General features: G+C 32.8%; 1 long non-coding RNA gene across 1 annotated transcript; it reads right to left on the reverse strand.

Moving 5' to 3' along the window:
- Nucleotides 1-7,901: 7,901 nt before the first annotated feature.
- LOC133852343 (uncharacterized) lies at nucleotides 7,902-11,575 on the reverse strand. The gene is made up of 2 exons (XR_009895920.1): nucleotides 11,281-11,575; nucleotides 7,902-8,201 (listed from the first exon to the last, which is right to left on the reverse strand). It is a non-coding gene; the product is annotated as an uncharacterized LOC133852343 (long non-coding RNA).
- Between the last annotated feature and the right edge of the window lie 1,614 nt (nucleotides 11,576-13,189).

Here is a 13,189-nt window from a genome sequence, read left to right on the forward strand (position 1 = left end):
AAAATAAAATCAATTCAAACAAAAATCAATTTTCACAAACAAAAACAATTCCCCGGCAACGGCGCCAAAAACTTGTTGTGCAAATTATAATACTCGCAAGTGCACGAATCGTTTGCAATATAGCGTTATGCAAGTGCGAGGTCGATCCCACACGGAATTGTGTTGTGAAAATTAATCTCTATTCAAACTAATCCTATTTTAACCTAGTTCCAAATTTAGGGATTTTTAACAAAAGAAAACATAAACAAAAATAATGAAAATAAAAGGGTCTAGGGTTTTGGAATCCACACTCACCAAATCACAACAACCTAATCTCATGCTCATCACACATATTTTGAGGTTTTCATATGCAAATCTTAGGTATGTTCTACTTTTGCTTCAAAAATAGTTTAAATCATTCAATGAATCCATTCTTCCACAAATCACAAAAGATATCTAGTTTCAACTAAATCATCAAATGTATCCATAGAATGAAACACAATGAATATCCAACATACATGAAAACCCAAGCCATCAATTTAATGAAACTATATCAAATCATCACTTGTATCTGGAAATCACAAGAGATATCCAAAAATAATCTCAAAAACCGAAATAGAACAATGAGAAATCAAGCCCATAGACTCAAATAGCATAAACAAGCATGAAACTCAGTTTCAATTCACTGGTGAGGTTTCATCCTCAACCCTAGATGAAAGTATTAGCTAGACATGAACAAAGAAAGCATAAATAAACTACAAGAATGCATTAAAAACGAATAAACTTACAAAAGATTGAAGTTCTAGGTCAAAATCGACCCAAAAACCCTAAGATATAGTGAAATCGGCCCCTAAGACACTCCTAAGCGGCCTCGTCGGCGACTCTCTCTTAAAAATGAGAAAATAATGGTATTTATAGAGTTAGCTAGGGTTTCTGAAATTCCAGCTCCGCATAAATTCGATCAATCGATTTTACATCGGGAAAATTTCGATCGATCGAACTTGAGATTCGATCGATCGACTTCACAGCAATTTCAAATCTCCAGCTTTTATGCATTTTCACTTGAAAATAACAATTTTTCTCTTTATGTCCTGCAAAATGTAAAATCACCAAAACTAAACAAAACATCAGAAAGTAATAAAGGTAAAGGTTTAACTAATGTAAATTAAGGGGTCCAAATATACACTTTTTGGCACTCATCAGCTATCACAAACCTTAGTAAAGTATCGTGATACTCTCTCTCTCTCTCTCTCTCTCTCTCTCTCTCTCTATGCAATTGAATCTTCTCTTGTATTGTTAAGTTTTTAGTGATTAACAAATTCAGTGTCCAAACATATTTGGTTATAAATTTCTGGTCTAGCGTTAAGTCGGTGTAAAAGTTGATACAAAAGACATAAGAATTCAAGTTTGTATATGTTATCCAACATAGACCTAGTCAGAGTAAAATAGTTATATTTTTTTATCTTTACAATAGATGAAGGCAGGCATCAAACTCAAAGGGTAAAAACTTTGTATATTATGAAGAGTTTTCAATTCCAATATTTATTGTGTCAAAATGGGCTCTCAATAGACAATAGAAAATGTGGACAGAAGAGCTCGGTGGATCTCCTAGCCTTGCTTGATCGACCGAGTAGTGTGCATCATCCTGAGCAGGGACGGAGCCAAAAATACTTATGGGCAGGGGCTAAGGGCAAAAAAATTTGTTGATAGGGAAAGTAGGCTAATTTTTTTTTTTCCTAATTTTTTTGTTCTTTTTTGGAATTGAGGGAGGCCATGACCTATACCGACCCTCTTAAATCTATCCTTAATGATATGTTATCGAGCCAACAAAAAAAAAAAAAAAAAAAAAAACCAGTCCAAACTGCTTTTTCTTCACTTTTGAAGAAACATTTTTTATTTATAAAATCAAAAGACAACTTTTTGCTCAAAGCTTTTTATACGACATAAAGTGTAAGAACTTAATAAAAATATACTCAATTTTCATTATTAACATGTCTCATTTTTAATAATTAAAATATCTAAATTCACATAATTTGACAACTACACGTGTAAGCACAAGTTCCCTCCAAAACCCAATAATTTTTCTAGACCCTTCGGGTGTCCTGGCCTTCTCGAACTTTCCTCTCTCCCTTCGCTAGACTAGTTTAACTTTCTTTGCCATATACTTCTCTTCTCGAAACTCTCTCTCTCGCTTTTAGCGCGCTATTCCGGAAGACTATTTAGGCCTTAACATGATAGCGTTTCTTGTTATAGTGAATAGTAGCACCAAGGTGAAGCTCCTGGATCCATATCTATTTTTTAACAAATTTCCAAAATATTTGGGGTTCTTTTTTCCTTCTTTTTTTTTTTTTCCCCCTTTTCTTTCTAGGGTTCAATAGTTTTTTGTTCCTCATTTTCTCGGGAATCAAACACTGTTTACTATTTTCATTTCTTTTATATTGTTGAGAAGGGTAATGGGCTAAAAATATATTCAGTTTTAGAATTTTTTTGGTTTTTAACCTTTTATCTCTCTCTCTCTCTCTCTCTCTCTATATATATATATTTCAAGAAATTGAGGGGGGGCCATGGCCCCTACTGGCCCCCCCTTCCCTCCGTCTCTGATCCTGAGTACAAAACCCCAAGACACTTAGTGGATGGCTCATGGCACTAGGGATGTAAACAAATCGAGCTCAAGTGAGTAGTGCTTGTCTTAGCTTGGCTCATTTGAAGTTTGAACTGTACAAGAGCTCGAGCTCGGGATGGGCTTAGGAAAACTGGCTTGGCTTCGCTCGCCAAGGGAAAAACCTTGTCCGAGCTCGAGCTTGTCCATTATCCGAGCTGAATGCCTTATCGAGCACTTGGCTCAGCTAATGTGAGAGAGAGAGAGAGAGAGAGAGAGAGAGAGAGAGAGAGAGAGAGAGAGAGAGAGAGAGAGCGAGAGAGAGAGAGAGTTTTGAGATTTCAACATTGCAAAGCTTCAATGGCGAATGACCAACTTCTTTCAAAGTCCTTTTAGAAGTGCAAAGGAAAACACCTTGTCAGATGTCAGTCAGTCAAATTGCAAGGGGGACTTTCTTAATGCCATGGTTTTCTTTGTAGAAAGGAATGATTTTTTGCTTCTGCTCCTTCGTGAGTAAAAAGAGGGATAAATCTAATGAAAATAAAGTTATGTTCGTGTAGATTTGAAGATAAAATAGACATTGAAAGTAAAAATGAGAAGGCGAGTTGCATGCGAATAAGGAAGAGGGAAGAATAGGATTTGGGAAGATAAAAGGTTTCTCATAGAGAGAAGTGAAAACAAGAAGGTGCACGCAGAAATTGTTTCACAGAAGAAAAAGAAGAATGAGAAGAGTGGAGATAATTGAAGTTAGTTCAAATCAGCTAATTTCTAATTAACTTTCACGCTTCCCCATAAACCTACCTACCATCACTCACACCTTCTGACCCTTGTCTTCTCAAGAAATACTCCAAAGAAACGTTGAGATTGAAGCTCCATTGGGAGAATTGAAGGGATTTATTGCCAAAATCCAGCAGTATCCTGCAGCATCACGTGAATAATGCTGGGTCAGGTGGCCTTTTTCCCCATTGGAGGTTAGGCATTCGCTAGGCTGAAACTTCATGTTTCTACTGGAATGGGAGTTGTTTATTTTCTTCCATTAGATGACAGTTTTCTTCAATCAAACGGTTGAGATAGATGCGGATATGAGGGGTTATCGCGTTTATGGTGCACATGTCTACAGGAGATCACACCTGCAACCTATACACTGCCGTGTGAAATGAAGGCCCTAACACGTCTTGAATTGCTTGCTTTTTCAACACTCGAGATGAGGGGCAGTGTTATATGCGATACTTGGGCAACCCTATGTTTTCTGTGCACCATTGGATGAAAGTGAAAAATCAACCAAACTGTTGAGATAGACACGGCGCCTAGCAATAGAAAGAGCTCACCGTAGATCACACCTGCAAGAGATCGCATGCAAGAAGCAAATACTTCTTGCGTCAAAGTATTTGCAAGAGTAATGCTTGTTGTACACAAAGTGTGCATCAAGCAAATTTATTTATTTATTTATTTTTGGATAATTATCTTTTTCTCCTATCAACTACCAAGAAATGCGCAATGCCCTCACGAACTACCAACCCAACCAAAATAGAGCATTCAACTACCACAATTACATACTTTGCCCCCTTCTGTCAGTCAGAGTGGTTAAAATAGACGGCCAACGGGTCACGTGACCGTCTAACAAATTTCTCTTCCTATTTTACCCTCGTCTTCGTTGTCAGTTCATGGGGGCATGTTGGAAGAGGATGGTAGTTCATGAGGGAAAAAAGGTAATTACCCCCATGTACCAAAGTTACAATTTTTTTTTTTGGTAAACGCGAACAATTCGTTTTTACAATTCAAATCAATTTCTTCATATTTTTATCTGAAAAGGTTTAAAGTTACATAATTAAACTTTTATATTTAAATTTGTATTGATTTGTTCATATTTTTATGCTATATTTTTATGTAATTTGTATTGATTTGTATGTATCCTCTCCTGATTTATAGTTTATGTAATTTCTTCATATTTTTATGCTATACTAATTGATTTGTTAATCTCAATTTGTATATTCAATTTTATTGTTGAAAATAGTATGGCATTTGTGTAATTGTAGCTGAATATGGTTGTTTGTACATATAATTTTCTTGGTATATATTACCTACACGGCAATCACCAACATCAATTCTAGTAAAATATGAAGTCAAAGATCTTATTATAAATCGTGTCCTTCCTCTAGCAAACATTTTCATCCTTTGAGGATTGTCACTTGGAAAACGGCATACAAAAAGCTGAGAGAAAAAAAACCAACGTCTTAATCAGGAGAGGATACATACATAGACCAATTTAAAAGAACAATTTAAATATAAAAGTTTAATTACGTAAACTTAAACCTTTTCAAATAAAAATATTAAGAAATTGATTTGAATTATAAAAAAGAATTTTTGGCGTTTACAAAAAAAGAAAAAAAACTATAACTTTGGTACTTGGGGGTAATTACCTTTTCCCCTCGTGAACTACCATCCTCTTCCAACATGCCCCCATGAACTGACAACGAAGACAAGGGTAAATAGGAAGAGAAATTTGTTAGACAACACGTGACGGTCACGTGACTTGTTGACCGTCTATTTTAACCACTCTGATTGACTAAAGGGGGCAAAGTATGTAATTGTGGTAGTTGAATGCTCTATTTTGGTCGAGTTGGTAGTTCGTGGGGGCATCACGCATTTCTTGATAGTTGATGGGGAGAAAAGGTAATTACCCTTTTTTTTAAAAAAATAAAATGAATACAAAGGAATTATGTACATCAAGCATTACTCTATTTGCAAAGTTACTTTGGGGTTTGTGTTTTGATAGAACACGTTTTGCAATTTTTTTTTTTTCCTTTTTCTGTTGGATGAATACTTTGCAAATGTTTGTATTAATTCAATAGAACCAAAGCCCCGTTTGGCAACCCCTTCCACTATATCACTATATCATTTGACACATTTCACTAATTTTTTTTTTTTCTATATCATTACTCTATACAAGTATCAGTATCACTATATGTATATGTTAATTTAATAAATAATATATATGTCTAATTGTATATATAATATTTTAATTATATACTTACATGTGGTGTTGGTGCATTGTAAGTCAATACTAAAATTTGGAATGGCATTAAGTCAATGACTTTTTTTTCATACATTGGACAAATACTTTTAATTAATGTATTTTGCGAATGCACCAACTCCCCAATGCTAATACTTATATAGTATGTTAATTATAAGTATAACTGTATAATGGTTTAATGAATACCATATAAGTATAATTAATATGTACATGTTATACACTTTTACTTAAAATTAATAAGTATACTATATGTTAATATATGCTAACAAAGTATAAGTGTATAAGATATAAGTGATTAAGTTTTCATGATCATTAAATCATATGATTACGTATTGGAATTGTCTATTCACTTAATTTGTCTCAGAAACAGATCTTAGATTATCAATCCTTGTATAAGTGTCTAGATACTTAATTATTGTATAACTATGAATTCGTATACTTATGTGACATTATGTGATTATAATTTATACTTATAATTTAATTTGTAATTATATATTTATGAATTATGAATCATATGATAATATTATATCTGATAAGTATGAATCATATTTGTCATAAGTATCTAATGATAATACTTAAATCATATGATTATCTGATCTAAACATTATCATATGATCTAACTATCATTATATGATCATATGATCTAACGATTCATATAATAAAGATACATTTTGCCATATGACCCAAGATTTAATTAACATATAAATTGTTAGATCATGTGATTATTTGATATAAAATCTAATAATAATACATACAATCATGTCATCTTATGATATGAATTTTAATAATAATACTTAATTTGTAATTATAAGAAACACAATGTTAATTCTAATGCTAATAATTTAATTTGGAATTATATGGTATATCAATCACATTATATATATTGTATATGATTATATGAATAATAATAATCGTGCTTAGTTATTATTCTATACTTAAGCTAAAATAAGCTATAAGTATTAATCAAAATTATGTGCTTAGAATATTATACCATACTTAAATTTAATAAAATGAATTGTTAGATCTTATCACCTATTGTTGTTAGATCATATGAATTATTAGATCATTCTTAATCATACAATGATACAAATAAGTATTGTTAATATGATTATTACATTATATAATAAAGATACATTGTGACATATCTCTTAAGATTTAATATCACATAAATTGTTAGATTATATGATTATTTGATATAAATTCTAGTGATAGTACATATGATCATATCATTTTATGATATGAATTCTAATAATAATATTTGATTTGTGATTATAAGAAATACATTGTTGATTTTAATGCTAATCATTTAATTTGGAATTATACCAATCACATTGTCAATGTATATGATATGAATTCTAATGATAATATTTGATTTATGATTATAAGAAATATATTGTTGATTTTAATGCTAATCAATTAATTTGGAATTATAGCAATCACATGGTCAATGTATATAATATGATTATATGAATAATATGATTAAGCATCAGAATTTTCATTAAATCATATGATTAACAATTTAAATTGTTAATTCAAAAATCATTAGATACTTAATGGTCATATCATATAAGATATAACCATATAATTATCTTTTATCATTAAATTATATATTATATAGATACTTATAGATATAATTATATATTGCATAGCAATTAATTATTTTTACTTAATAATTAATATATATTGACTATTGTTAATTTGTTACTTAATAAGTAATACTCTCTCTCTCTCTCTCTCTCTCTCTCTCTCTCTCTCTCTCTCTCTATATATATATATATATATATAAGAGTCGCACTAATAAGCGAGCCGAGCCTTATACGAATTTGTTCACGAACTTTAAATGAGCGAGTCGAGTTTTAAACGGGTATGTATCGTTTAATAATCAAGTATAGTTTCGGGTTCACGAATTGCTCTTTTAATAAGCGAGTCGTGCTCAAGCCAAGCTTTATCGAGCTGAGCCCAAGCGAGCTCACGGGTAACTTTGTTCGTTTACAGCCCTATATGACATATTAATTAAATGAATTTATGTTTATAGAGATTTTATAAACATAAGTTAGATTACTTGTTACATTAGAATAATTTTTACTCTATTCTTTTTTTCATTTCGTTTTTCAAGTACATTGTGTGACGACCCGTTTTTTTTTTTTTTTTTTTTTTTTTTTTTTTTTTTTTATTATACAAACATAAAACGAGTCATCGCAGTGGCACGACTACGTGTCGCTCAGCCAACATATGGCACATGCCCCATAACATGTACCTGATAATCAAAGTATAACATACATCTATCTATGCAGCGGAAAACATAAATCTGAATAGCAGAAATTACAACTTATACATCTATCACAAGTTAATTACAACAAAGAGCCATTTAACATATATCTGTTTGAGTCTTATTAACACTATAACAATAATGGCTTAACAAAGAATAAGTGACACAAACGTCACAAGCCATACCAAACCTATAAAATAGTGGACAACCCATGGTCCGACAATTACAACTGTCGCGGCGAGCTTCAGTCATAATATCCCAAGCACATTGCTACCGACCCATTGACTATACCGAAGTACCTGCAGCCAAAGAAACATCATCTACACGATTGTGGTGGTATTCACATCCGCATAGGTGAAAGAATGAGTTCACCGCCTTAGTATACCTCATACTAGGACCTCAGTGGTATAAGACTAACTAAGTTTTCACAAAGAACCAACCTCTATTTATTTTTAGTCGTGCAAGCACTATATTAGCCACCATTTACCAACAGCTAATGCAGCAAACACCGACTATTTAGAAAACATTTAAAACATACTATATAGCTGTGAACATATGTAGAAGTTCCAATCTACCGCTTGGAAGATTCTACATATAGACTCCTCTATAATAATACTTTTCACCGGTCGCTTGGACATATGTGCACACGATCACTCCATCACAGATATCACGTATACACATAAGTCTTAAGCAAAGAACATGGCATCTTACTCTTCCATACTAGGACAACATCCGTCAACAAAACACTCGCAACACCATCTCTAATCGTATTTCAGTTTCGTGCCTTGAACGTCAGTAGATCATGAGAGCACTAGAGCTAAACTCAATCATGCTAACACGTCTTTCCTGGAGAACAAGAACAGTCAACCTTTCTACTCATAGACATGCCATTACTCGCACCCGGGCAATCATGTATCCATGTACTTTCAAGTTCAATGTATGATATTAACACATGACTATCCGATAGAAATATACATAAGCGCTTTTCATTTAAGACACTTATGCATACCAACACGTCTAGTAAAATCTTCTCATAACATAAAAACATCACTCATTAAACAATGCTATACATGATATGCATGACTGGGTCTACTGGGGCTTCAGTCCCCCACGATGCTGATAATTGCTATTTTACTGTGTGCACTGCTCCTTTACTCCTGTACTACTGTTGATGTATGCTCTATACTACATGCTCTATGTTCCGTGCTTGACCAGTATATATTCCACTACTGTGTCACGCTGAAATCATGCAGTTGTTAAATCACGTCCTCTTAAAACTAAACAAATCCAGCATTTTATCCAACACTTTGAAATCATTCAAAACCTAGTTTCTTTATAAAATCTAAATAGTTTCAACATGACATGTTCTCAAACAATTTGCATAATTTAAATCTTAACCGTAGAACTTAACACTTTAAATCTATTCAATACTTTTCACTCTTGCACTATCTCTTAAACATCATTGATATAGTTTAAACATAATCGAAACTAAACAAATCATCTCAAAGCATATACATTTCATCATATGGTTGGTTCGGTTTCATAAACAATATATATATTTTTATCAATCCAAAACATATAAAAATATATACTTTCTCAGTGAGTGGAATACCCACCTTGGCTGCATTGGACTCCAACTCGAACTCTACATTGGAGAACAGGTCTACGTCTCCAATCACGACACAAGCCTGCATACATCGGTAACATTAGACTATGCTATTGAACTCTATACTCTATGACACAAGAGCCACTCGCGTACTCACACGTCGCATTACTCGATCTCTAGAACCAATTAAGTTCCTTTAACTCCTATTAGGTCAATCCTCGCTTGTAGGTTCATATTTTATCACTTATTATCCTTAAGATACTTCTATTATTCTACTTGTTTATTTATTACATTAACAATGCATATTTGATTCATATACATGTATATACATATTTATATATATATATACAACATAAGTTAAGTTTATGCCTAACTTAATAGTACATTCAACACTTTATTTATATTAGTTTCTAACTATCCAAATAGCTTTAGATTATAGAACTTTAATCTTATTTAACTAATTAATATAATAACTCTTATTAAACAAGATTACAATCACATTTCGAGTATATTAATTTACTAAAGCTTGAGACACACATAGATTTTCTATAGAAATTACCTAGACACATACATTCGCAATTTTAGCTTCTATCCCTAGTTGGTCGTATAACATAGGACCTATATGCATTAACTTAAACTCTTCTCTGGCAACTAACATATCCAAGCAAAACATCCCCTTCAACATCACTATAGAAATCAAATGACTAAAAACACAAGCAATTAGCCCAACCGGTTTCCATCCAAAGTATTTCTAACCAAACACTTAGGCAATTAACACCATCATAACATAAAATCTACAACATCACGGTCAAGCCTCCATAGAAGCCTAACCAACTTCCAACAACACCACTCACAGTCTAGTCGGCCACATCAATCCTAGAACCACAACTCCAACAATCGAGCACCCAAACATCCAACAATATGACCATAACACTCACCCAATAGGCACCACACCAAATCAGCCCATTAAAATACTCTAAAATCTCACACTGTTAATCATAACCTAACAACAATCCATTCGGTTACCTTAACCCTTCATACAACAAGCCTAACACATACTCATCAATCAACCATAAATAATAACACTTCCCAAATAACATAAATTCTTAGCATTACTATATATATATATATATATATATATATATATATATATATATATATATATATATATATATCGATCAATATCCTTAACAATATCCTCAAACCCATAATCACACAAGATCACCATCAAACCAATAACCCATAACAAATCAACACAATCAATCCACTTAGCACTTCAAACCTACAAGTTCACAACAAACCCCAAATCAACCCATACATGAAACCCAACCTATCTTAGAACATTAACATAAATCTAGCATCACTAAAAACCGAAACTCCAAGAGAAATACACTATTGTCCTAAGCCATTCATACCAAAATAATATCAATACCAAATCAGCCCCCATTCACAACCAGATTTCATCCAAATCTCATCTCACATCCATAAACATAATAATCAATTTCCAATCAAACATCAACAACCTACAATAAAGCATTAATCATTGGCTAATATAATTAAGAATCAAAATCTACAAAAATGCACCATTCGGCCATCCCACAAAATAAATCCCCATGAAAACCCTAGAATTTCATTTCAAGTAAAACCCATTCCAAACCCATAAAATTATTCACCTAAATTAGTGGCTTTAAAAACCCTAGGATTTCAACCTAAACCAAACCCAAAGAGAACCTGATTTTGCAACATAAATCAATGGGCAAAAGTGAAAATACAAGGAAGCTAGCGATTTTTACCTCACCGGACGTCCATGGCCAAAAACCCCATCTTTTCTTCTTCTACCCATGGCTGGACAGCTTCCATTTCAAAATCTCTCTCTCACGATCTGTTCTCTCTCTCGGCATTTCTGCACTTCGGGCTCTCTCATGGGTTGCTATGTGTGCGTGAGTGCGAGTGAGAGAAGAGGAAGAAGAAAGGGAAGGGAAAGAGAAGAGGCGAGCTACTGTGTGGGGGACGAAGGGCAAGAGAGGAGAAGAAAAAAAAGAAGGAAAGAAAGAAGAGAGGGTGCGTGCGTTTAGGTGAGAAAAGAAAAGAAAAATGTGAATGAGAGAAGTGTGCTGCTTGTTTTTGTTTGTCTTTGTTTATTGATGGGAATCATGTGTAAGAAGCACTAGCCACATGAAACCAAAAAGAAAGGAAACAAGTGTGGGCCCTATCCGAGTAATTCTAAACGTCATACCCATGTCCCTCTTGTGTCCCTCTAAAAGTGATGTGGCTTTTAAAATCACCATGTGATCAAAATTTAATTTTGATCAATCGCAAGCTCAATGGTGATTTTAAAAGCCACCTTATTTTTAGAGGGATACAAGAGGGACATGGGTATGACATGTAGCATTACTCGCCCTATCCTTAAGTGAGAAAAGTCAACAAGTGGGGAAAAATGGGAGAGAGATGCATGAACTAAGGAAAGGAGGAGCCAATGTGATTACCAAGATACCCCTCAAGCTTAATTAGAAATGAGAATAAAGTGGGGCTAAAACTTGTCAATTTTCACATGGGCTAAGATGGTATTTTAATCCCCCCTTTTTAACCCATGGGCTACTATTTCTAAAACATACAAGCCCACAAAATAAAATGAAACTATCTTAAATTATTTATCACCCTAATTCCACCTATTATTATTTAATTGCAATCAACCCATTAATAATATTTTACCTGTCTCTTCACTTTCTTAATTAAATCATCAAGTGTGATTTTACCACACTCAATGAGCTTATTTTTATTTAATCAAAATAAACCCATTATTATTATTATTCTATTTTTGCTCTATTATATTATATCTCCATAATATAAATATTACCACCTAGAATGTAATTATTTGTCTCATCTATTTAATAAACACAATTTATTAATTGCTAAACCCTATTTATTTTCTTGGTCTTTACACATTGTACTATTTGTTATCCTCTTGCAGGATCCCTAAGATGAATTCTAATAGTAAAGAACTTTAAATTCATGTTGTGATGATTTTTTTGAAGATTTACTACTGACAATGAAATGGCAGAAGATCAAAATGATTTAAACATTCCTAAGAATGATTTGAAGCAAACAATTGTCATTAAAATGCATTTTGATATAATTTTTTTAAAAAATAAAAAATAAAAAATAAACAATCTTATTTTCTATATGGACTTTGTAAATAAAATTTTGAGGTGAGCTAAATGGCGGTCAATAGATCAATAGAGTTTGGTAAATATATATTTTTATTATAACATATCCTCCATCATGGTAATTTTTGTCCATTATTTAATTTTTGTTTACTTGTGAATAATTTACAATGCTCTTTGCCAACTATGGAGCATCCCCCCGCGAAGCTTTTGGGAAGAGGGGTAGTCTTGTGTGTAAGCATAGCATTTCTAGCCGAACCCACCCTTTACAACTACATTTTTCATGCTTGAAGATCCTATATGTTCATCAACTACAGTTAATATTGGTTCAGATAACATCAACGCTTACAGAACTCCCTAAAGTTGTTGTGATTTGTGTGATGTTGTCTTTTTTGTGAGGTTCACTAATATGGATGTATGTAGTTGTATACGGCTATATGTGGCCATAATGCACTGATCGTTTGACTACTTTGATGTTGAAGATTCAATGCTAATTTGTGTTTGGTTTTTGTGGTCACAAACCTTTGTGGTAATTAGA

Source organism: Alnus glutinosa, chromosome 12 (genome assembly GCF_958979055.1).
Source record: "Alnus glutinosa chromosome 12, dhAlnGlut1.1, whole genome shotgun sequence".
Classification (NCBI taxonomy): domain Eukaryota; kingdom Viridiplantae; phylum Streptophyta; class Magnoliopsida; order Fagales; family Betulaceae; genus Alnus; species Alnus glutinosa.